Genomic DNA, 23,627 nt, shown 5'->3' on the forward strand with positions numbered 1-23,627 from the left:
TTTGTATTGCCTTGTGGGTGAAAGGTGCTACACACATCGATTTTCCTCATGGCAAAGAAGAGGTCAGCACCCACAGACAGGTAGTGCGATTTTATCTGGAGAGTAAACCTGCCTTGGAAAGAGCTGAGAATATCCTCTGCACAGGTCCATTTAGCAGCAGTGGAACAGGGAGAGAAATGTGGAAATGGCTGTGAGAGACAGTGAGGTTAGGAGATAGAAAAGGCAGGAATAAAAGGAAAATAGAATGAAAGACACAGATATTTCACACACCATAAGCAAGAAGACAGTCTTTGAAACCACTGGGTCTCTGAGGTGAGAATAAAAGCCTGATAAGGTTACTCACTCCAGAATTTTCTACTGACCTGCAGTTGACTTGTTGTTAAACCTCACCTTGAATCATCTGAATCATCTGAATCAGAATCATCTGCCAGAATTTCAGGAGTGAGCAAACAACATGTGTACTTTAACGGCTACTAGCAGCCTCTCAGCTGAGGTTTAAAGCAACATTTTGAAGAATTTCATGTGATTTTATATGATTTGGAAAAAAACAGTTACTTTGGTGCACAGTTTGCATCCTTCTAGTTGTTTACAGTGTAACTCAAAATGCTCTCTTGTGTTTGAAGCCATTAAAGGTGACTCCTCTGCTTTGGCTCCCTTTACATATTTTTTTTGCCAGAGGCTGAAACAGCAACTCTTAAAGACACCCTGCAAAGCAAATACTTATGCAAATCTGAATCTATTTAAATATAATATCAAATAAACTAGCACGAATACACAGAGATGGGAAAGCTTTTCTTTGCACTGCAAACTCTCCAGGCAACTAAATATTTATGGCTGGAGTACAATAATTGTGTAGGGGCAACTCTTGCTACTTTATCTCTGTTGACTTTATGTGTTTTTTTGTACCAGAGGAGAGAGAAGTTTCTCGGCATGAAGCAACCAATTATTGCCTGGGACTGTCAGTGGACTTTTATAGTAACATACATATGCTGTGAAGTTCAAATGAAACAAATGTTTTGTAAAAGAACAAAGATGATCTCTTTTTCCTGTGACCCTTTTCATATGTTTGCAATTATGAGGATCAGCAAGGCATAGAAAGGGAATATACTCTGTGATATGTCTTGTTTCTCTTCTGGACTTCTCTAACAAGAGATGAGGCTGAATTACAAAAGAAAATGTGTTTGTCTTTGAAGTACAGATCAGCAGTGCAGCGTCTGAGGGTGGCCTCTGATCACTGAATGCCTTCATGTAATGTTAGTCATTCCTTCACTAAGTCCCTGCTGAGAAAATAAAATACTGGGCCATCATTACAAGAGCAATAGAAATAGCATCCATTTACTCATCAAAACAGACGTAAATTTCTCTCCCAGGGAAATGAATTGCTGGACTCTGATAGGCCATATCAAGTAAAACTTCTTAAAAATACTTTGAACATAAATCCATTCCCAAACAGCTTGTAAATAATGCAGTGTTGTGGTCAGTTTTTACAAAACAGACAAGATTCAACAACCCGCGAGCCGGCCTCCCTGCGTGTATCCCCAGTCTTCAAGGTTATTGCCAAGCCATTTGTTGCGCGTTAGATAATTGACTCTTAGATGAGGGATAACCATGATTTATGGAGAAAGAGAATACATATTCCTCCATATCTCAGTGGTGATTTATGGCGTGATAGAGCCCAAGTGATGGCCATTTTATCTGATTGTACGTCATGCAAAGTAGTCGATCAAGTCTGCGCAATCAGTCACACACCTCGTCCCGGCTGAGATGACAAGGATGAGAGACAGGGGCTTCTCTCTCTGGATTTCTTTGGTCTACTTAGAGCTCTTTAAGGCAAGTTATTATATGCAGAGCTGGGTAAACCATGGCCAACTAAATCACAGCCACTCCAAACGCATGCTGGATTTATGATGTGTTTGACGGATAAACCCAAGGCCTTGGAGTGGCATCCGTCATATGCAGGGATGGTCTGCACCGAGGCCTTTAAACGTATTTGACCTTTTTCACATGCTTACTTTATTTTCTGCTCTCTATTGTAGCTTATTAGCATTTCTTTAAAATATTCTAATACATTTTACATGTGGGTCGTTTTATCATTTACCATCATGCAGGGGGACTTTTTCCTTGTGGGTTATGTCATTTCTTTTAGAGAAGCCGATTCAGCCCGCACTGCAGTTAACCGAATATCGAGCCTTCTCCCCCTGAGAAACTCAATATTTAATTTCAACTTAAGTAACTGACGAGGAGAAAACCTTAACTCCCTCTTGACCTTTAGGATGCAGATCCTTGCTAGTTCAGATATCTTATGCAAGTGTGTGACCGTGTGTGTTGGGGTGCGTGTGTCTGCAAGCGACTGTGGCGCCATCAATTATTCATTCTCCATCTAATTCAGGATCCTGTCCTCTCATACACTGAACTGCTCTCCTCGTGTTGCGAAAGAAATGGAACTCTCTGTACAAAAGATGCAAGCATCCCTGTTGAAATTATTTGCTCCAGATACCCACTGTCCTCTCATATTTTGGGGGCTGGATATTTGGCAACCAATTTAAAACACCCCATACTACCTTTAATCTAACCCACAGTCTTCACATCCACCGCTGATTCAATTTAATAACACTGCCCGTGGCTGTACTTCTCTCCAATTATTTGTCATATTAACCTCTTTCTTGCCCCTGGCTCTCACTGCCTCTGTCCATGCCCTTATCACATTGTTTGCTACTTTTTTTTTCTTTCCCAATTGTCTGGCTTTATACGTGTGCTTCCCACACACAGAACTCTACAGCTCTATTTCTTGATGTATCCAGGAGGCATGTCTGAAAAAAAAACATATTCTAACCAGATCTCACATCTCATTTTCATGCTGAACCGCTTCCCTCTTCACTGATGAAAATCATTAGAATAATTATTTTAGGTTACTTTTAAAAAGTGCACACATCTGCTGTACCAAGGGGTGACCACAGTACGAAGTGATTGATCAGAGGAGTCGCAGTGGGGGAGCTTAAAGTGCTTAGCAAGTATTCCCTTCACCACTGCTGAATGTATGAATGAAGGGCTATGTGATGAAAGTCGAATGTTGTATTAATTGGATTTGTTAGAATGGTGGGACATACATTCCTGCTACCCAACATCTCAGACCAGTTTTTTGCCTCTGGCTCTGGTCTGCATCTGAGTGTGTCATATTTCATGAGTAAGGCCTGCAATGCACAGCAGGGAAATAGAACGGCAGCATGATGTGTTGCATTGAAATGGCAAGCTAATGGTCAATAATAGATTAAATGTTAAAAAGTTTTTGGCTCACTTATGTTTTGTTTCAACCAGCACAAAACGAGTGGCTTATTATAGCCAGTAAGCCAGACGTATTCAACTGGTGGCTTGTGGGCCGAATGCAGCCCTTTAAAACCTCATTGTGGCCCTTTGATCATTTTGTCAGTAGGCTAATTAGCCTTTTCATTTGTTATGTCTGTTGCTAAGCACAAAAATACTCGAGAGAATCAAACTGACAACCTACTTTGATGATAAGAAAGGTACATTGTTTTTTTTACCCTGTACTTTTGTACATATAATGTTTAATTATTAATGATAATAAACAAAGTAGACTAAAATAAAATAGAAAGTGCACTGTTTTAACACATTGGGTCAAGTGTTACAGGTCAGACATGAAGATGCGAAGTCCCACCATCCGGTGTGCCCCACTGGACCTCATTTTGGAAAGAAATCGCGGGTGTGGATAGAAAAATAAATCGTTGATCACATTTGAACTGTGCCATGATGCCTTCACATTTGATGGGTTTCAATTTAAAAAGGTAACTCATTTTCTACCATACGGTACATATTTTTTCTGAAATTATGTCCCATAATGGTCCACAGGACGGGCGTGACTTCACCTCTCCATAGGGAATGTAAAAGTCCGGCCATTTGGCCCTTTACTTTTTTGCAAATCTGGCCCTTCTAAAAAAGTCGCCGAATAGGCCTGTAATAAGCTGTTCCTCTTTTCTTTATGTGATTTGCGGGAAAAAAAGAAAAAAACACAAACTGCAGCCAAATACCAACACATGGTACTGCAGCATCTCATAATAATAAACCATCTGCTATACCTGTTTGTCTATATCAACCTCATCTTTGCCTTTTCCCAATATGGCAACTCCGAACTTCACTGCTGTCGATTTCCAGAACATTATGTACAGGCACGATCAAGGTCATACAAGGCAGAATGGATAAAGAGTGATTGGGGATTTTGAGAAGCTACCGGTCAGCAAGTTTTTTCTTGATTTATCCAGCTAGCCTGTCCAAAGGTAACACAATCCACCAGCCAAAGCTCACTGATTGACACCAGAAGCCAGACTACTGGGAGCAGTAACTTCTTGAGGCTCCATTGCCTAGCAGCTGCTCCCTGCAAAGAAATAGTAAATTAGGCTGTGAAAAAGAGATTTTCTTATTGGCAAATGGCCTACCTTCAACACCCCAAATCTAACCCCCAGCACCATATACTTCCACGCAGATTAACAGAACAAATACAAGGATGGGAGAATAAAATAACTTTATATTAGTCTGAGATTCTCATCTCACAGCACAATACATTGATAAAAAGTCAGACAATTCATTGTGTGTGTGTGTGTGTGTGTGTGTGTGTGTGTGTGTGCGCGTGCGTGTGTGTTGAGGAACCAGGAAGACCCTTCAATAGGAGGGAGATGAGAGATTAATTGATGCAGGACCACAGTCTGCAGAGTTCAGGCAAGAGGACGAGCAAGTGAGACAGGAGGCAAATGTCAAGAAGGGGAAAGTTGAATGAAAATCAGAAGTGTATTCCTTCTTTTTGGAACCTGTTTTATCCTTTTTCAGTGGCAAACTGAGCAGAGCGGAGGGCTCGAGCAAGCAGATGGACAAGTGACACAAATGATTTGTATCCAGTGGCAGACTTAGGATGTTTAGGGGACAGGGGGGGGGAAAATAAAAAGGGCACCAGCGGTATGTGGTGGCGCATTATATTTTGTTTCCTTGAAGCTTCTTCTCAACTCTCACAACTCTCTGGCAGATAGTGTATAAGCATATTTTACATAATCCATAAGAAGTACAGGTATAGGCCAGGTTCAGGTCTTTCACGCCCACGCAGACCTGTGAAACCCACGCCTCGAACTGGGAGCTTGCGGGCCAGGGGAGTGTTGGTGTTTACACTGCTTGGTTACTATACATACCTCAGAAGACATCTCTGCACCACAATACATAGACATCATAATTTCAAAACTGCTGTTTCTTCCCATTCTGCCATTTTTTTTACTCAAATTCTTTGCCCCTTTTAAAGGCAGTAAGTCAGTCATCAGTTCATTGTTTAGTGAGTGAACTATACTGAACATCTACGTAGGTTTGCCTTTGTTTGCTCTGCCACTTAGAGGGGGCAGAATCCTTTTTTGAGCCACAGGGACTCAATGGAGGCTTGAGTCAGAGACACTGAAGCTACCACCATGTGAGACCAGCCATTACCTCCACATTTAACCATGAAATGAAAGCCCAACAGGAGGCAACAGTTCATTGCAGGTCAGGCTGCCCATGCTCTGCCTCTCCTCTCCTTCTCTCTCCTGCTCAGTGGAAGGCTTCATGTTTTAAACTCGACGGACGCATGTATGTATTATGTTTATATTAACATACACAGGCAGAGAGATGAGGACATGCTCAGACATATGTATACTCTATATATCAATCTAGACAGGGACAGACATGGAGACATGTACTGTACAAACACATACTCACACAGCATCTCATACTCATCTTCTCGCCCGCTCTGATTGACAATATTCCAGTCCAAACCCCTGCAGATATCATTTGCAGGTTCATGCGCCCACGCTGTCAAGTTTCAGTGTTTGCCTGAAGAAATGAGTTGGGAGTCAAAAGCAAAAAACAACACAGAAACAACTCTGTATACTCAGGGCAGCGCTCTATCTGCCAACCCAGGCCTTGGCAGCACACTACGATGGCAGCACTAACCCTGCAGTGCAGCAGGGTTCCCGGTGTGAATTCTGATCAGACCCCTTCTCCGTGTTGTGTAGCGTGACAGGACACCCACGACTTCAGCCAGGTTTAGCCAGTTTTTCCACTTATGCTTGGAAAGCGATTTAGAGAGGGTCAAAGAAAGTATCTCCTGACAGAATACTGTTGTGATAACAAGTCAAAATGTTATTGTGAAGTATTTCAAAAGACAATCTAGAAAAATCCTAGAATTCAGTAGCCCAAACTCCGAAGACATGAACACAAGAACTAACAAGGAACAGAGACAGTTGCTAAGTCAGCGTTAAACAAGAGTCTACAACCCTGCTAGCAGCTCTAAACAACAAAATGAGTCGATTGCTATTGATTTACAAAACAAGATATATCACCTTTCCCAAAACAACATGACTGTGCAGCGTACTAGCAACAGGCATACCAGCCCTTTGTCTAGGATTGCAGTTTGGCTAGGTTTAGGCAACAAAACTACTTGGTTAGGTTTAGGAAAACATTGTGGTTTGGGTTAAAACAACAATGTTGCTTGAATTTCTTTATGTATATTCCTCGTTTTTTTCTAACAAAGTTAAATTTGTTGACAAAGTTAAAATAACCATTGACTATTGGTTACACACTGGACACAGACAACGGCCTCCTGAGTGAAAGTGCTTGTTTAACCAAGCCATCCACCCCCAATCTCGGTCTTATACAGACTGTATCACTCAATACTTCATCTGACTTCCTCCTTTGCTGCTGTAATAATTCATACCGACTCAGGAGGTCGCCTCCTAACAAGAAATATAAATATGGGTCGTAATACACTGCTTTCACAGTCAACCTATATGGTTGTTTTCCTGATGTGGACAGACAGTCATGTGCCTGTTTTTAGTCACCGTAGTGCATTGAGGTAAATGCTAACATAAGGATGCTAACAAGCTTGCAGAGACAATTCAAACATTCTGATACTTCCCATGTTCAACATTTTAGTTTTAGCATGTCAGCAGCTAACTTCCGCTAATTAGCATCAAATACAGGCAGCTGAGGCTGAATTTCTTGCCTTGTCATTTTGCACTAATCAGACCCCTGGAAAGCCACAATCAACCATCGTACTAATTGCATGTGATATGACATGATAGTAATGTTGCTCAAGGGCCATCACTGCACTTGACCAGTCATGTTTTGTGAATCAGGAGAAAGAAAGCAAAAATATGCACATGGGATGAGTTAGCCTTTCAAACACGTTTTTCACACCTCTTTTTTAACACAGTCATTTTGTAACCTAACCAAACTGCAAGAGAAGACCGAAAAAAACTGCAAATAATAAGTAAAAAAAAATAAAAATCAACAATACAACTCAATTGAAAAAGGAGATTAAGCTTCAACAATTGTGCTGACCCAAGTGCTGGACCCAAAAATCTAGTGAGCAAATTCCAAAAACCATTACAGGCAGAACATCTCAAATTTCTGTCAGGGAGGTCATATTACTCATATTTCACTTTACTCACATCACAATAGATACACTAATATGTTTCAGAGCCTTCTTCAGAGAATTGTTTGGCATCTGCTCAGCAATATGAAAATATATAACAGTAAGTTCCACATGCAACACAAAACCCAGTCTACTGGGTGAACGTCCTGTGATTCAGCCATTCAAACACTATAACCATACCCTGCTTTTTGTTTTGTTCAGTTGCACCGATGGTCCTGATCTGACATTAATACTCATGTTCCAGGAGCAACACCAACATGAGTCACAAAGCTCTGACATCAAAACAACACTATTGGTTAGTTCTGATGATGGTCCTGGAGCAACATTAATTATGATGTGAGCCAGCAGGCTGTTTTTCTGTAGTCCGTGGACAGATGTTACAGTCACCCTAAAAACTGAATTACAAAACTTATTTAGATGATTTAGAATCATGCAGAACAATAAACAATGAAAAGAGAAAATTCATGTTGATGACACCATTATACTATATTGTCAGGCACTAAAACATGCAACACAGAGCGGCTGTGCATCAGTAGTTCACTGTACCACATACAGACACAGTGACCCATGTGTGTGTTATTTTTTTAACTCCACTCCACTGCACAGACAAATCTCAGTTTCAGTGGAATCTGAGTATGACAGACTCAACTCAGACCTAGCTGCAATGCCTCAGGGCTCCAAAAACAAAAGCAATCCTTGTCCATTTGAAAACGTATCCTCTTGACTGCACGACAACTGTACTGCTTGGTCACCTCTTTCACTTGGCCTCCCACTGGATGTGAGCTATGAGGAGAGACGTGACAATATTAATCTCCTCATGCAATAGGAGGGCTAGTGTTGCTTGACACGACACTTGGTGTCCTCCGTAAAATGAAAAGAAAGGCTTCACAGAACAATTTTTGAGTGTATTCATCTTTATTTGATTCTATTATAAGTATTTCTTTCATTCAATCATTAAATGACTAAGGTACTGCCCAAAAAGTATTATAATGTCCACACAGTCACAGCTGGCTGCACCATGTGGTCTGTGTGAGCCAGACTACTTATTAGCAATGTTCAGTGGAATCTGAAAGCTTAATGGCTTGTTGTGAATGTCCTTGCTTGGCTCAGCTCGCTTAAGTGCCTGTGTTTAATTTTTCATGCTGCATCCACTTGTTTGAGATGTACAGAGGGGTCCATCACTTACATCAATTTGTTTTAATCACTGCTCAAAAACTTACTTTCATTCATATTCGTTTTGCTCAGTTGACTGCTGCCTCATTCATGGCATAATCTATAATTGATAAAGTAACGTGCGGCCATGAAACATTCATGCATAGTGACGCAACTGCCATGACACAGCAATGTGTGTAATCAAGTGTGTTACATATGACAACAAGATGAGCACGATGTGGCCGCACTTGTCCCTATGTGCTACACCTATGACAGATTGTGTAATGTAGCTAATGTTAGCAGTAATGTTACTTGTATGTGTTTTTCTGTGCCATATAAGATTGTCCATGTGCTAATCAGTCTGCTACCTGTAACTTTTGCACAGCTGCTTTGCCTTGAGTCAATGAGAAATAGAAAACACAAATTTAAGGGCCCTTTGTCCAACCTTGCATTGAATCTGTCTGCTGTTTTGTTGTAATTGCAACCTTTTCTTTAAGAAGTACAGGTCTGTGAATGTGTATTCGACTGAGTTTGCTAATATTAAAGGAGACATGTTAGCCTATGCTCATTTTCAGTTTCACAATTTTATTTTTGGTGGATGTACTGGTAGTAGACACAAACCACCATTGCTGTGGCGGCATCTCCTTAAAAAATCTTTGATTGCAACCAGTCCTAAGAATTTAATGATTTTCCTACTTTTACCTTTACTTCCTATGCAAAATTACTTTCTACTGCAATGTCTTGGTAACTGGGAAGAACTAGCAGCACCAAGAGTAGTGGCAAACTCTAACTTTGGAAAAAACTGAAATACACAAACCTTTGCTTCATTAAGAGTGCCCCCGTCGGAGACCGTACTGTTGACAGATTCCCTGGACATGCAGAGGAAAAAGATGTTCACCAGAAGTGGATATTATAATTATCGTTATAATCATTATTGAAAAATGAATATCATTTTATTATAATTGTTAGTGACCTGTAACGCTGGGCCTAGTTGGCATTTTGTTGTCAGGCGATTTATGAAATAATCTTGAATACGTATTAAAAAACAAACAAACAAAAAAAAACACTGACAGCAGCGCAAGATGGTGAAACACACAAATGGCTCATTGGATTTGTCTTTATTGTGTCTTTTAGCATAGAAATAGTATACAATGCAAGATTTGAGAGTTGACTACTGAACAGATATCTTTACAATGCTGTCAAAATGCTATCCTTCCATTACACCCCTCTTTTCATATTCATTCGTTTTTAGAATATGGTTTTCTGACATGTCTACAGTTTTCCACTTCACCACGAGTAGTAAGCTCAACTGACTAGTATTACGACATCAACAAACCGCAAGCAACATCTTTATTAAAAATAAATGACTGTCTACTCTGCAAGCACTTTTGCAAGATTCCTACGTGTGTGTGTGTGTGTCTGTGTGCGCATCACATTGTTTAATTTTTAAGGTGTTTTCCCAGTTCTGGCACAGGGAAACAATTCTGACGAACTGATTCGAAGGAAGAAGAAAATAATGTAGGAGGCCAGTACATGCTAACAGAGTCGGACAAATAGACACGGTGGCACAATTAGAGAGAGCTCAGTCTGGGTTTAAGGTGAGTAGCAGCAAGTAGTGCACATTAAACATGTTTTGTCTGGGTGCTACAGCCCACTGCTGAGACGGGTCTGGGTGGCTGCTCGAAACAGACACTTTTATAAACTGTGTTTGTGCTTTAATTAACATAAGAAGATGCTTCAGTTTGAATGAATGCGACACAAATGAGGTTCATCACACAATCTGACTCCAGTTTTAATCCACTAGTTTACAAACAAACACTGCAATCTAATTAGAGCGTAATAAAAAGTGTCGAAATCTGACCAGCTGTTTAAATGACAAGTAGAATAGCTTTAAGTGTTTTATTATGTTGTTGCAACGAACATTTATTTCTTTAGTGCATGGCAGTTATGTGAAATCATTAGATAATAAGGAGATACATTTATTATTGTTGCACCAACTTGTCTACAAATCAATAAGGCTAATGCTTTTACTGTATACACATCCGTGTAGTTCTGTATTAATTGTTTAAGCATTTGGCCTCTCCTGCTCATTGTATTATTTAATTTATGTCCATTGTTATCCAATTTAGAATCACCTCCTGAACTGTAGACCTGCAGCACACTGCCAGAAGCACCTCTGCTGGAGGACTGAACCACTGGGTTTCTTCAGTTTTCACCGTTTTCTGTTTTTTTGTTTAAAATCGAATCACAGACAGTGTTGTACGTTATTGAACTTTATTCTCCGAGTGTCTAGCTGCCAGATGGTCGGGACTATTAAAGTCATTGCAGACAGACAAAAAGGCAGAGTTTTGCACATTGTAGTTCTGCAGCCTGAATGATGCAAGAAAGACAAAGTAAATGAGACAAAACATGGTTAATTATTCTTCAGATTAGATCAGCTACAAAATGAATGACTCTCTCCTTTATCCAGACTTTGTGAAATATTTAAATCTCTGATGTATAATTGATCCATCTGTCTGTTAAATATATTTTTGCCTTGCAAAATTCCATAACTCCACTGCACTGTTTGAGTTCTGTAAAGCCGATCCATGCCCTAGATCGGAGTCCTCTCTTGTCTGGATGTTTGGCATCTTTGGACTTGACGCAAAGTTGGTGACACATTCTTTGTAACACATCCTTTCAGTCGACTGGCAGGGATTTGATGGCCCACAGCTAAGGCTTTTATCTTGTTTAAGCAGAGGAAAGTATAATTAAAGGAGTGAAAGAGACTAGAATACCTGACTTCAGACTACCTGGAGCTAGGTGTTCCGTTAGGGCATATAACTAAACCTCCGCAGTCTCAGCAGTTTGTCCTATGAATGTAATTACTCTACTTCCACACTCATATTGTCTTTAACACATTTAGAAAAAGCATGCTCCTCAAGCAAAATGTCCCTCCCATCACTCTTCATTGTGTTTCCCGACTGCTCCTCGCTCCCCTTGTCAGCAGTGTGCTACTGGAAGCGTATCCAGAGGCTCTCAGCAGAGGCGAGGCTTACTCAGTGTGATGAGACTTGTTTTTCATACTATGTTGCACAGTAAACAACATCAAACATTTATGAGAGTTTTATGCAAGCCATCAGAAGGGCCCCTGTCTGTGGCTGGGCTGGGGATATAATTTGCCTCTCCTTACCCGATCCGACCCCCTCCTGCTGTGGGCACTGGGCTAAAAGTGATGCTGGCTTGTTAGCTCGCTGCAAGAGAAGTCGGCAGGTCACCATGGCTGACAACATATATCTTTGAACTCATATGCCATCTCTCTCTCTCTCTCTCTCTCTCTCTCTCTCTCTCTGTCGCTCTGTCCTTTAATTTTCTATCCCTGCATCTACTGCCTCATTCCCATCATGTCATTTCTCTATTTATCTGTCCTCTGTGGCTCCTAATCAAAAGGTTTTGTGACCGTGCTATTCAAGTCCATATTCCAACATGTTAAAAACAAAAAAAATAATATTCTAGTGAAATTATCTGCCCAGGCAATTTAGCTACTTGACTACAATATCATCAAAGTGGCTGAGGATACTTTCTGTTTTTTGGCACAGCTCCTCTGAGTCCAACCGGCTCCCTTCCACCTCCCCTCTGTTGGGCCAAAGTTGATACAGAGCCATCAATTCCATTAAGCACTGGCCTGATACACGAAACTAAAGCTCCCCTTTAGAGCAGGTCTCTGAACCCGATAAGAGCTGGCAAGGAAATAGACTGAGTTGTAATTCATGATATGTCACCGTCTCAAAGTTTCCCTGCCCACCTTCTCCCCATAGATAACTCCAGACAGTTCTACTTTGTGACTTAATTACAGACTGTCTGAGATAAAGTCGTCTTGTACAGGGGGGATTTAGTTTGTCCTAGACTTAAAGCACAAAAATAGGCGACGTGAGCAAATATTGAATGTACCTATTGATTTCTTCAATTGTCTTAATAACAAACACACTTTCCCTGTTACTTCCTTTGTGATTTTCTTGTTTTCTCATCCACTGGCCTGATAAAGAGTGTGACTTATTATCTGACAGCGCCACACTGAGCCAAGCCTGTGTCTTAATTAGAGTCTGTTTTTGTGAAAAGGATCAAATCCGATGCATTCAGACATTGCCGATACATTCCTGCCAGCACACTGGTGTATAATCATACATGACCTTGTTCTGTGTGCGAGCTCAAAAGATGTTTTACACTGCAGCAGATGTGGAACACCCTATAATACTGGCAGATTAGGACCCGCTGGAGGTTGGCTTATTCAATTTTTAATGCTACATGTCTGATTGGAAAATAGAACATTTAAGAAGAGATTCAGGAAAGATACAGATACATCGCCGTGTGCAGAATGCTGACAGCCATCCCAGTCACCAGAATTAAATGATGGCATTGTACGTTTCTGTAAACCAGGAATACATCAAATTTGTACATTTTAAAATATCATTTTTACTTTCAGACTCCATGCTGACCCCAATGTCTGCAGGAGGATTGGATTGTGATGGTGGAACAGCTAGACAAGATGGCTGCCAAATGAGAGACCACTGACTACTCTCACTGTTAACAAGACATCGGGACAATTTCCAGACAGGAACAGGTGTGCCAAAACATGATCTTTTCCTTGTCACAACATAAAATTGAAAACTGAACATAAAGAAACAGAAAGTTTCAACGTGTCTGTGGTTTGCGGAAATGCATGTTGCCAACATTAAGTCTGGCAATTGGATTGCTACAGCCACGCTAAGAAGTAAATGTTATTAAAATATGTTCTACGTGACCAGAGAAAAAAAAAAAAGAAAAAGAAAAAGAGCTGTGGTGTACCCTTTTGCTTGAAAGACCTGCAACAACCAGAATGCACTACATTGCACTGGACCAATAAACACTGCTGATTGGTGACAAACAGTGAGTTTGGCGGTGCTTGGTTTTCGCTCAACATCCATTTCCAAACAGGAAACAGTAAGGTATCCAACTGGTAACCAACAATATCATATTAAATCTAAACAGTACACTAAAATATGATTTCAAATATTATATTTTCACAATACCAGAGACAATATGGTGGCCACTTTCTGGTCACAATCTGTCTGTGTTGCAGCTTACAGCACACGAGAGATATACAGTAGGCAGTGCTGTAACAGACTCTTGGTTTGTACTATTAACTTTATAGTTTATCAGTACTGCCCAGTTTTGATCGGAATCTGGTGAGATGCTCCTCACTCGATCCAAGATAGATCTCTCGATCCAATTATGATTTTTGTGTGCATGAATGCGCACCTACAAAATCCTCCAGATGATACACTTTGCCTGCAAAAGAGTGAGGGGCTCTGGATGCAGGCAAAATAGAGAGAAGTTTACCATAATTCAGTTGCATATTCTTTTAACATTGTAGTGACACAAAGCTGGTTGAAAATTGGCGTTGGTTGAAAAGTTCCTGTTTTAGCCCAACAGTGCTTTCAGCTAAATGTAAGTGAATATTACTGAAAAATATAAAGAGTTCATGATTGCTACTCAAGGACCCATGAATGAATACCTGCACAAGAATTGTTGCCATCGTTCAATAGTTGACATCCCGACAAAGGTGATGAAAAAACCAAGGCCAGCGACGAGTGCAGCTTAAAATCAGTCCACGGCACAAAAGCACAGAAGAGACATGCTGAAGAGAGAGAAAACTCAGGTGAGGCAAAAAGTAAAACTCAGATCAACAGCAAATCCAATGGCTGCCTTTGGAAATAAAATCTGTTTCTGAGCTGATCCTCGTTTTATGAAGATGGATAAAACAATCAATTGAAACAGGGTAGACTTCAGACTGGACTTTTTCTGCTAAATCAAGAAGGTTCTCCAGGTAGAAGAAAGAAAATATAAGTCCCAAATCCCCACATTGTTCTCACTTAAATCCCACTGCTGCTTACTTTGAGTATGAATAACCCACTCTTCAGTCTCTTATTTTATCCTCTGAAGGGCTCCTCAGCATTCATACGGCAACAATGAATGCCAAAGGATCATTAGGAATAACATTACGTCTCGAGTATATGTACCAACTCAAATGATTTCCTCTGTGTTGTCAAGTACGCTTATCCAACAGAACAATTTCCTCTTAAATGTTATTAGTGAGAAAGATCAGAAAGAAAGATTCAATAACACCAGCAAATGCACACCCCAGGAGGTTGATTTATTGAAACAAGTCGTATGAGATTTCAAGAGTCTGAATAACAGAGCTGCTTTTTTCTTCCCCGACTCCACAAGTTAAAGGGAGGCTACATTCCAAAGAAATGGTAATTGTCTGCGTGGAGAGCTAAAAAGTTACAACTGGAAATGGTGTGTTTGTGCGATATTATGTTTCAAGGTTTGACGTCGGTATCGAGATGCATTCGAAAGAAAAAAAACAGACTTGGAGCTGGATGTGGAACACACTGTTCCCAGCGCACACTACTGAAGCCCATTTGATATTCTATTTGTTTGAGCTTGTGTGCAGATTGGTCTGTTGGACAGACAAAATGTGCTGCTGCAGAATGTAAATTTAGAATGATTTCAGGCTTTTTAAACTCATAACAGAGAGCTATCACTGAATGGATATGTTAATAACCTCAGGTTTAAGGTGTTATTTCATAAAATATCTGTTTGTATTTTCCAGGACGGTTTACAAAAGCCCAGATGTGGTTCTTACATCCTGGCAAGTAACCAAATATGAAATACAAAAAGCAAATACTGCCACAAGTGTCTGCTTCCAGTGGCTCATTATATCGGTAATTATGTCAGTAAACAAATTCGTGGTTGGATGAGGATGGACGGCAAATAAACAGTGTCCAAGTTCTCCAAATGCTGTCCCTCAGCAGCATCATCTTGCATTCTGAGTTTTGGGTCAGACATACTTTCCCAGCCCCCTTTTTTGCAGATGGTGATTAAATCTTTAATTGTCAAGGGGAGGCGGGACGGCGAAGCAGGGAGAGGGAAAAACTGGCAAACAGATTTTTAATTATGGCCCACTAAATTAAGATACCCAGATTCAGTCCCATATCTCCGGCTGATCTATTCCTCCCTCCATCCCTCGCTCTCTCTCTCTCTCTCTCTCTCTCCATCTCTCCCCACTCCGGTGCCCCATGGCTCTGATTGTATTACTCATTCAGAGAGATCATCCGTCATTTCCAGTCACCGTACAAGATGTCACAGCAGCCCAGGAATGAGGGAGGGACAGGGAGATAAAGAGTGAGGGAAATTGGTAGTGGCCGTGAAAGAGCAAAAATTAAATTCATATCCGAAGATTCCTCCACCACTGCATCTTTCAAAATCAGCCAAATAATTAACACCTTTTCTTCGGAAAGATGATTAAAAGCCTGTCAGAGTTCACATAATGAGACACGTGCATGTAAAAAAAAACCAGGAACGGTTGTTGAGATCTTTCTAATCAAATGTTGAGCAAATCACTTATTATCGCAAAACAGGAGCCACTCTAATACTCTAGACACTGCGGTCGTAGACACTCCATGACCACAAATTAAGATTTTCGACAAGGTAGAATTCCATGTTGGATATTTTCTGTTAAACAGGCGAACGTCCTTTGTGTCTCACTCAGCCCCACAGGCTGGATATAATTACTGGATGTCATACTGCTCCCAACATGTCTACAGTCCAATCGACTGTGCAGACATGAAGACTGTGTGGACAGAATATCGCTCTCCATGTCCATCTGTCTGTGCGTATGGATGCCAAATCTGGATATGCACATACATGTTTCAACATACAATGAAAGTATCCAGGCGTGCATTGCATTTGTGTGCGCCTCCATCTATTTGCTGCTTTGACAGTGTGAAGCCACGTCTGTCAAGAGATCAGAGAGTTCACTGTAATCCGGCGTACACACACACACAGCGAGCAGGATGACGCTGATGTCTCTGGGACATCATAACAGTGTAGCAGCTTTGGAAGTGACAGTGCGTACGTGGTTGCGAAAATGGCTGTCTGTTTGTAGACTGAGGAGACTGTCTGCCCAAGAATAACGATAGCGTCAGTCCAGAAGGAAGCAGCCTGAAAATGAGAGACGTTATTTGCCATTAAAAATGTTATTTGTAGAACAATGTTTGGGCCAGTGGTTTGTGTTGCTGATACAGAGTGAATTAGTAAAAACACCACGTTTTCATTCTGTCAGAGCTCTCTCATTTTACACGACACCTTTCCCAAAAGTAGATCAAAGCGTGGCTCATGATGACATGTTATTCAATGTACTTCATTTTTCAATTTCCGCGAGGATACATTTAACAGTTGTTTTAACTGTGAGTGATATTTATTTCATACATAGCAGTAACACATAAATGTGTCCAAGTAAAATACAGGGTATAGGGTTACAGCAGATGTTGACTCAACATTATGACATCATACAGAAACCTTTCATTTTTGTTGAATTGGAGAGATTTTTGCTCGTATTTGTCTATTTTTTAAAGGTGCAATATGTAAGAATTATCCACTTGTTGAACTCCCAATAAATAGGGGCAGCATATCACCAGTAGCTAACTGCTGCTAACTGTATTCTTTTAATGACTGTAGCAACTGTTAGCTTAATTAGCTGTGCAGCTAGCCAGAGCGCCGCTTTTCAACCTTTGGACTGCTGAAAGAAAGAGGATTTGAGACTTAGCATGCTCACTTCAACAGATATCTCTGCAACACAATACAGAGATGTATTTGACATAACGTGAAAACTGTTATTTCTTCACATAATGTTAACAATTTTAGTCAATTTTATTGTTTTAAACCAATTTTTTTACATATTGCACCATTAAGACTTATTCTGTTAACAGAATAAAAACTGTGGGGCTGGCTGCTAATGAACTTCCTACATAATACCACAGCCAGTTGTAGTCAATTGTATATTAACATTGAACTGATTTGGTTATTGAAGTATTTAGCAACACAAACTTCTGGTTAGTGGGATGTGAGGATTCTTAAAAAAAAACATCTGTAGCCTACAGATGTGAAGCCCTGACAATAATGAAAGCTTCTGTCTTTTATTAATGTCTTTAATGTATTCATGTAGTTTGAGAGAGACATGCCTGCCTGGCCGATTTATATACAGCAGCAGACTGATTTACAGGAGAAGTCATGTTAAATGGAGGTTAAATGAAGGTCGGTACACGAACAGAAATAACAGATTGCCTGTGTAGCATTTTATTAGGCTGCCCCGTCATGATTAAAACAATTGAAGACTGCGTACAAACTGATATATGGGTCTGGTGATAACATTTAAATAAATCAGAATACGATCTAACAGGATGTGAGTGTTAATGTGACTTCCTGTTCAGACTGAAGGCTGCTGGAAATACTGTCCGACCTTAGCAAAGCTTTTTGTGTCTGCCCGCTTCTCCAGCCGAGGCGCAGTTCATCTGGAATGAGTCTCATGAAAACGAAGCACGTAGTTTGATGACAATGTGAAGTAGCGTGGGATCATGGGAGTGGTTGTCTTTATTGTTCTGTATCTGATGCGCTCAGGCGAGGTTATGTGTGAAAGTTTTATTCATGTTACGTCAAGTATGTGACTGAAGATTTTTATTTGCAATATAAGTAATACTGAATTTGTGAAACCATTAAGAAGATTCTCATAAAATTAAGCTGTATGGCATCATATTGCCTATTACATCATGTTATGCTTATACTTAAATATTAGGATGCTTTATTTTAGTAATTTTACATAAATAAGGACAATATCAGTACAACATATCCATTTAGGAGCTTTCATGCACCGAGGTCAACACAATATTTATGCAAAGGGTACAGGACATTTCCTGCTCCCTTTTCCTCAATTAAGAAGTGAAAAAAAGGGATATGCAGCAGTTATAAAAGTATTTCTTGAAAACTACAAGGCGTTTTTTTAATGAGGGCAGAGCAACAATGAACAAAGTATGCTGCGACACTTTCATTTTCTAATTGGACAACGAAAACTTGTGCCAACACCACAAAGACAGAAAACCTAAATCCACCATTTTGTAGCTGCCAGTGAACCTTGGCGAGGAGAGTGAAATGTTATTTTAAACAGGCAGAGTGAGGACAGCCTGCCCCAGAGTTTGGGTCATCAGTGTGGTCATTAAGCAGCCTGTAATGGGCCTTGGGAGAGGCTGTTCTGCTCTGGCGCCAGGCCGGCCGACCTGAGGATCACACCAACATTATCAGTCGGCGGATCGCACCATTATGCCCTTGATGGAGGGGAACTCTGGATGTACCTGGAGATCGAAAGTGTTTGCAGTATGTTGCACTACAAGCAGGTGTGGTACATATATATATATATATATATAAAAAACACATTCAAATGGGTTATTCAGACATCCTTATTACGGAGTTCTGGATGCTTATTTTTCTTCATCAGTCTACATTTAGTCAAATTTATCTGGATTTGTATGATTTTACTTATGATTGTTTTTAGAAGTGGAGGCATCTGGCATCAGCTCGACTCTCCTCTCCAGTCCTTCAGTTTGTTCAATGAATTCACTCTTTTTTTCCCCATTATTATATTTTTCTACAGGAAAGCTAAAGGTCACGGACATCTGCATGCAGCGGGGGAAAGTTGAGCGCGAGGGATCGCGGAGGAGGACGAGACAAAGATGGTGAATCAGAGGATGACAGGAATGCATTCGGCACTACAAACGCTAATCACAGTAAATGTCAACCCAGCCACTCACTCCTGCCACTCCTTCCATATTTATTTCATTTCCTGCCACAGACTTGTCTGTCCGGGCGCCTTCCTGGCAAAATGAAATGTGTTTCTATGTGCCTAATGAGGCAGTTTTCATAAGAAACCTAGGAATTTAAAACAACAACAACATTGTCTTGGGAGAGGAAATAAATCAGCAACCCTGATCTGTGGTAGTCTTGTATTGCTGCACTCTTCTTCCTGCTCATTATTTCTTTACCATATCCACCCTCTGTTCACTTTCTGCTGAAATATTGTGACCTTAGCATACATAGGTTTTCAAATCAAATGAATACAAATATTTGATGATATACAGATAGGACAAACAAAAAGTGATGTTTTATGTAGACACAGCTTAAAAAAACTCGATCCAAACTCCCCCCCCCTGCATCCCTTGAAGTTGCCTATTGGTCCAAGTTTTTGATGGCCAAGCATGAAGCTAGCAAACATTGCAACACTCATTAATCTTAGAGTGACTTTCCTGGTGGGAGTTGGGGAATTGCAGCCTGTTATGTCTCTCTCCAGATCTACTGAGTGCTCAGTCCCGTTGCCAGCAGTGGTCCGAAGAAGCAAAGAGGGGGCCGGTCTCGGTGGAGAGGGATGTGGGCAGCGTAAAAACCCACAGCAGCTCTAGGACAACACTCACACAGCACGGCAGTTTGCCAGACAAACTGTGCTGAGAGTCGAACTCGCTCAGCTCGCTGGTGATGTTCCCTGATTTTCGAGAGGCTCCACATTTGGTGTGGAGATGGTGTCTCTTTTCAAAATTCACAGCATCAAAAGACGGTTGATTTCACAGTTAGGGCTCATTTCTTCTCATTTCAACCTGTGCTCCAAGCCCAATGCAATCTGCTTCATCTGTTGTCCTCTTTGTCTCTTATTAGGCTTTCATACAGCGCACACAAAATGTTTTATTTGCCAGCCAACCAATCAGAGCGGGAGGTCTGGACATGCTACTAATTGCGGTCAATTGGCCAACTCTTCAGCTGGTTGCCAACAGCAATTGAGTTAGAATGGTGCAATTCTCAACACCACAAGAAACAACTCCAACTAGGACCTTCAAACACAGGAAAAATCTAATAAATATGCAGGGTCCACCCAATAAACCAGAAGATTAAAAACGGTGTAAGTGTTCTGCTTAGTGGAGCCCATATTCAAAGCTTCCCGTTGATGTAAAATTGATTATATTTTACGTACTCTGGTCATAATGGACTCAACATTTGATTTATTTTGACAAGCCTGCTTCTTAAATTAAATTAACTTAAAATATAATAAGCCATCCACATTAATGTTAAATGGGAGACCAAAATTCATCATGCATTCTTTTTTAGTATTCAGTCACAGTGATTGATTTGAGACATTCAGAGGTGAAACGGTCTTTTTCCAGTGCAGTCTCACCATGCCCTTGTAGTCTGACCTTTTGTCCAATCCATCAATTACCTCCCTGTTTTTAAACTCATTTATACTGACTGCAGAAAAAAAAAAAAAAAACAAGGAAGCACATGCACACACAAACACACATTGTTGCAGGCAGGTGCTGTATATGCACACACCTATACACAGTCCTACACACAATGATTAATGATCAGGCTTGAGTGGGTTCACTCCTCTAAAAGCTGCTGTTGGAGCCAGGACTGATTTCCGCCACGTGACTGGAATGGTGTTTATGCACGTGTGCAAACGCACTCACACATTCACACATTCACCGGGACGCTTGTAAGGATGCAAAAACGGTCCTTTTACTCAACAGCGTTCAACATGGCGGAATAACTTGGTCTCTGATTTTGACATTGTTTGACAATTTTGGAGCTTCATCATGTCAATATGAATAATGCATCATTACACAGAAAACTGGTTTGTCTCATGCAAAGATTTCACACGCATGCTAACTTTTCAAAAACAGTCATTACAAAAATGTCTTTGACTGAGTAAATCATTATCTACTAAGAAAACGTTACCTAGTACATTAAATATAGTTCATTCTGTGAATTTGCTTGAGTTAGCCTGGATGAAAAGATATACTCACGTTAAGTGCACACTAATTGTAGCGTGCACAAAAGATGTTATTGTTCGCCTTCTTTTGGTGGATTCCAGTCTAGCTAAAACAGAAATGATACAACCCTAACCCTATCTCATATCTATTGTTTTTAAGTTTTTCGCTGGATTGTGTAGGCCAGAACATCCATTTATTTAGAACACTAACATTTCAATTCTATCCGAGAAAACACCATCTTGTTTAAATGATCTAGTTAGACTTTTAACTAGAGAGAGAGTTGCACAATGATCTGTCAAAGCTTGTCTGAACAGAAACGGTTTATTCTTTCAAGGCAACAATGAGACAATCAAGTCACACAGTAATGTTCTACTCTACCTCCCATCTTGCCTACATTGTTTCTAGATTCTTCTAATAGAAAAAGCATGTGCAGCTATGACAATGAGCGAGTTTACATGCACACCAATGAAATGATAGTTATCGGATTTATGGAGTTACCTGATTATTCAAGTGGTCATGTAAACAGCATAATGCGAAATGCTAAATCTGATAAAAGCCGTTATTGGATTATGAGAAATCCGACAAACACACCTAGTTGTTGCCCAATATTCTGTGTTATTCAGTGCATGTATACTGTTAATCCGGTTTCGTTCGTTCTTTTACATCTGTGCATATGTAAAAATGTAAAGAAACCCAATGTTGTTAAAACTCTGCTCATAAGCATATTGCGAAGAAGGAGAGCATTATTTTGTGTATTTAAATGTACACACAAATCATTCTGTTGCTTTAGAACAAAAGTGAAGGACGTATATTTTCTCCCCGTTGTTCAGGATCGACCAGCTGTAGAAGTGGGTGGAAGCGAATGTTCCTTTTAAATGCCAATAACACAGTTTGAGAGAAAAGAACACTGTTGGTATGCATTAGCCTGGTATAAAAACAATGAATAATAACTTAAGTTTTACATCTCCCTGAACTCCCAACTAGTTACTGATGGCTGTCATATAATTACCACACTCCTGGCATTAAATCTGTCAGAGTCCTGTGTGGCGTCTTTGTCCCTCACTTTCCAGGGTGCCGACATGGCTCCCAAAGCATAGACAACACCTCATCATCTATGTAAAGAGAATCGCATTGCAATCATGTCTACGTTCTGAGAAGTGTGCTGAATGTGAATGTGAAGATGATGTAAATTACATATGGAGCATGGACCCTTTAATGAAAGAAACCAAGGTCAGCTGTGTAACACTGAAATGATATTTTATACCTCCTGTTACAGAAGAGCATCTCTTTTGAATAATCACACCATTCAGGTCCACTATAAGCTCGCTATATTGACTAAACTGTTTTCTCAGGAAGGACATTTAACTATGGAATTAACTTTCCTGTTGATGCATGGCTTTGATTTGAGGCTGAGTGTGATTTGTGTACAATGCGTGAGGTCATTGCTCATGTACTGTGATACAAACATTACAATGAATAGCTGAATTATGGCCATTTACTGCACATGTAAACGCAGATATAGAGGAATCCATGGCAGCCTGCCATGACATACCCTCAGTCTATACGTGAACCTTTGGAAAGTCTCGTTGAGAAAGCCATTAACTGAGCTATGATGCTTGTCACCCTGCATTTGATCAATGCTTGGATTTTAAAGCCTCTTTTAAAATGTCACATCTACTTAATATCACATTATTCACCAGACAGAGTCCGGGCCTTTAAGGGGTTTCAAGCCTTCCAAAGCGGAGGAAATTCTCTCTTTCATGAAAATCTGCGGGCAAATGTCACCTGAATGGTAATTTGAACATTGAACATCAAGGACTTCATGCCATTTTAAATGTCTTTTTTTCCACATGCCACATGAATGGATGAAGAATGAAGTAAATATGTTTTTTCGCCTTGAGGTTTCGATTCAGGAAAATTGCATTTGGTCCGAGATAATGAAAAAAATCTGTTTTCATATTGTGTGTAACATTATTGAAAACATAGAAGAACCTTCAGTCATTCAGCTGAAGTGTGTGGGCTATGCATCACGACCTACAGGGTGCAGTATTATGAAGAAAGGACACAAACATGCATTAAACCTTTATTTGCTGCTGTTATGTCATCCTCCTCCATGTACATGAAACTAGATGGCTTAACACTAGAGGGCTCACATGCATTGCCATACAGTAAAGCGGCTCTTTGTTCAAGCACTGGGGCGGTTGTTAGAAATCTCCCGGTATAACACAGATGACTGTCAAATGTATTATTGATTATGCCTTATTGTGCTGAAACATCCCTTTTACAGCGCCGGACAAAAATTCAACTGAGTAGACGGGATGTAACATCTGAATTCATAAGCAACCCTT

Source organism: Pagrus pagrus (genome assembly GCF_965226575.1).
Source record: "Pagrus pagrus genome assembly, chromosome: 17".
In the NCBI taxonomy this organism is placed as follows: Eukaryota; Metazoa; Chordata; class Actinopteri; order Spariformes; family Sparidae; genus Pagrus; species Pagrus pagrus.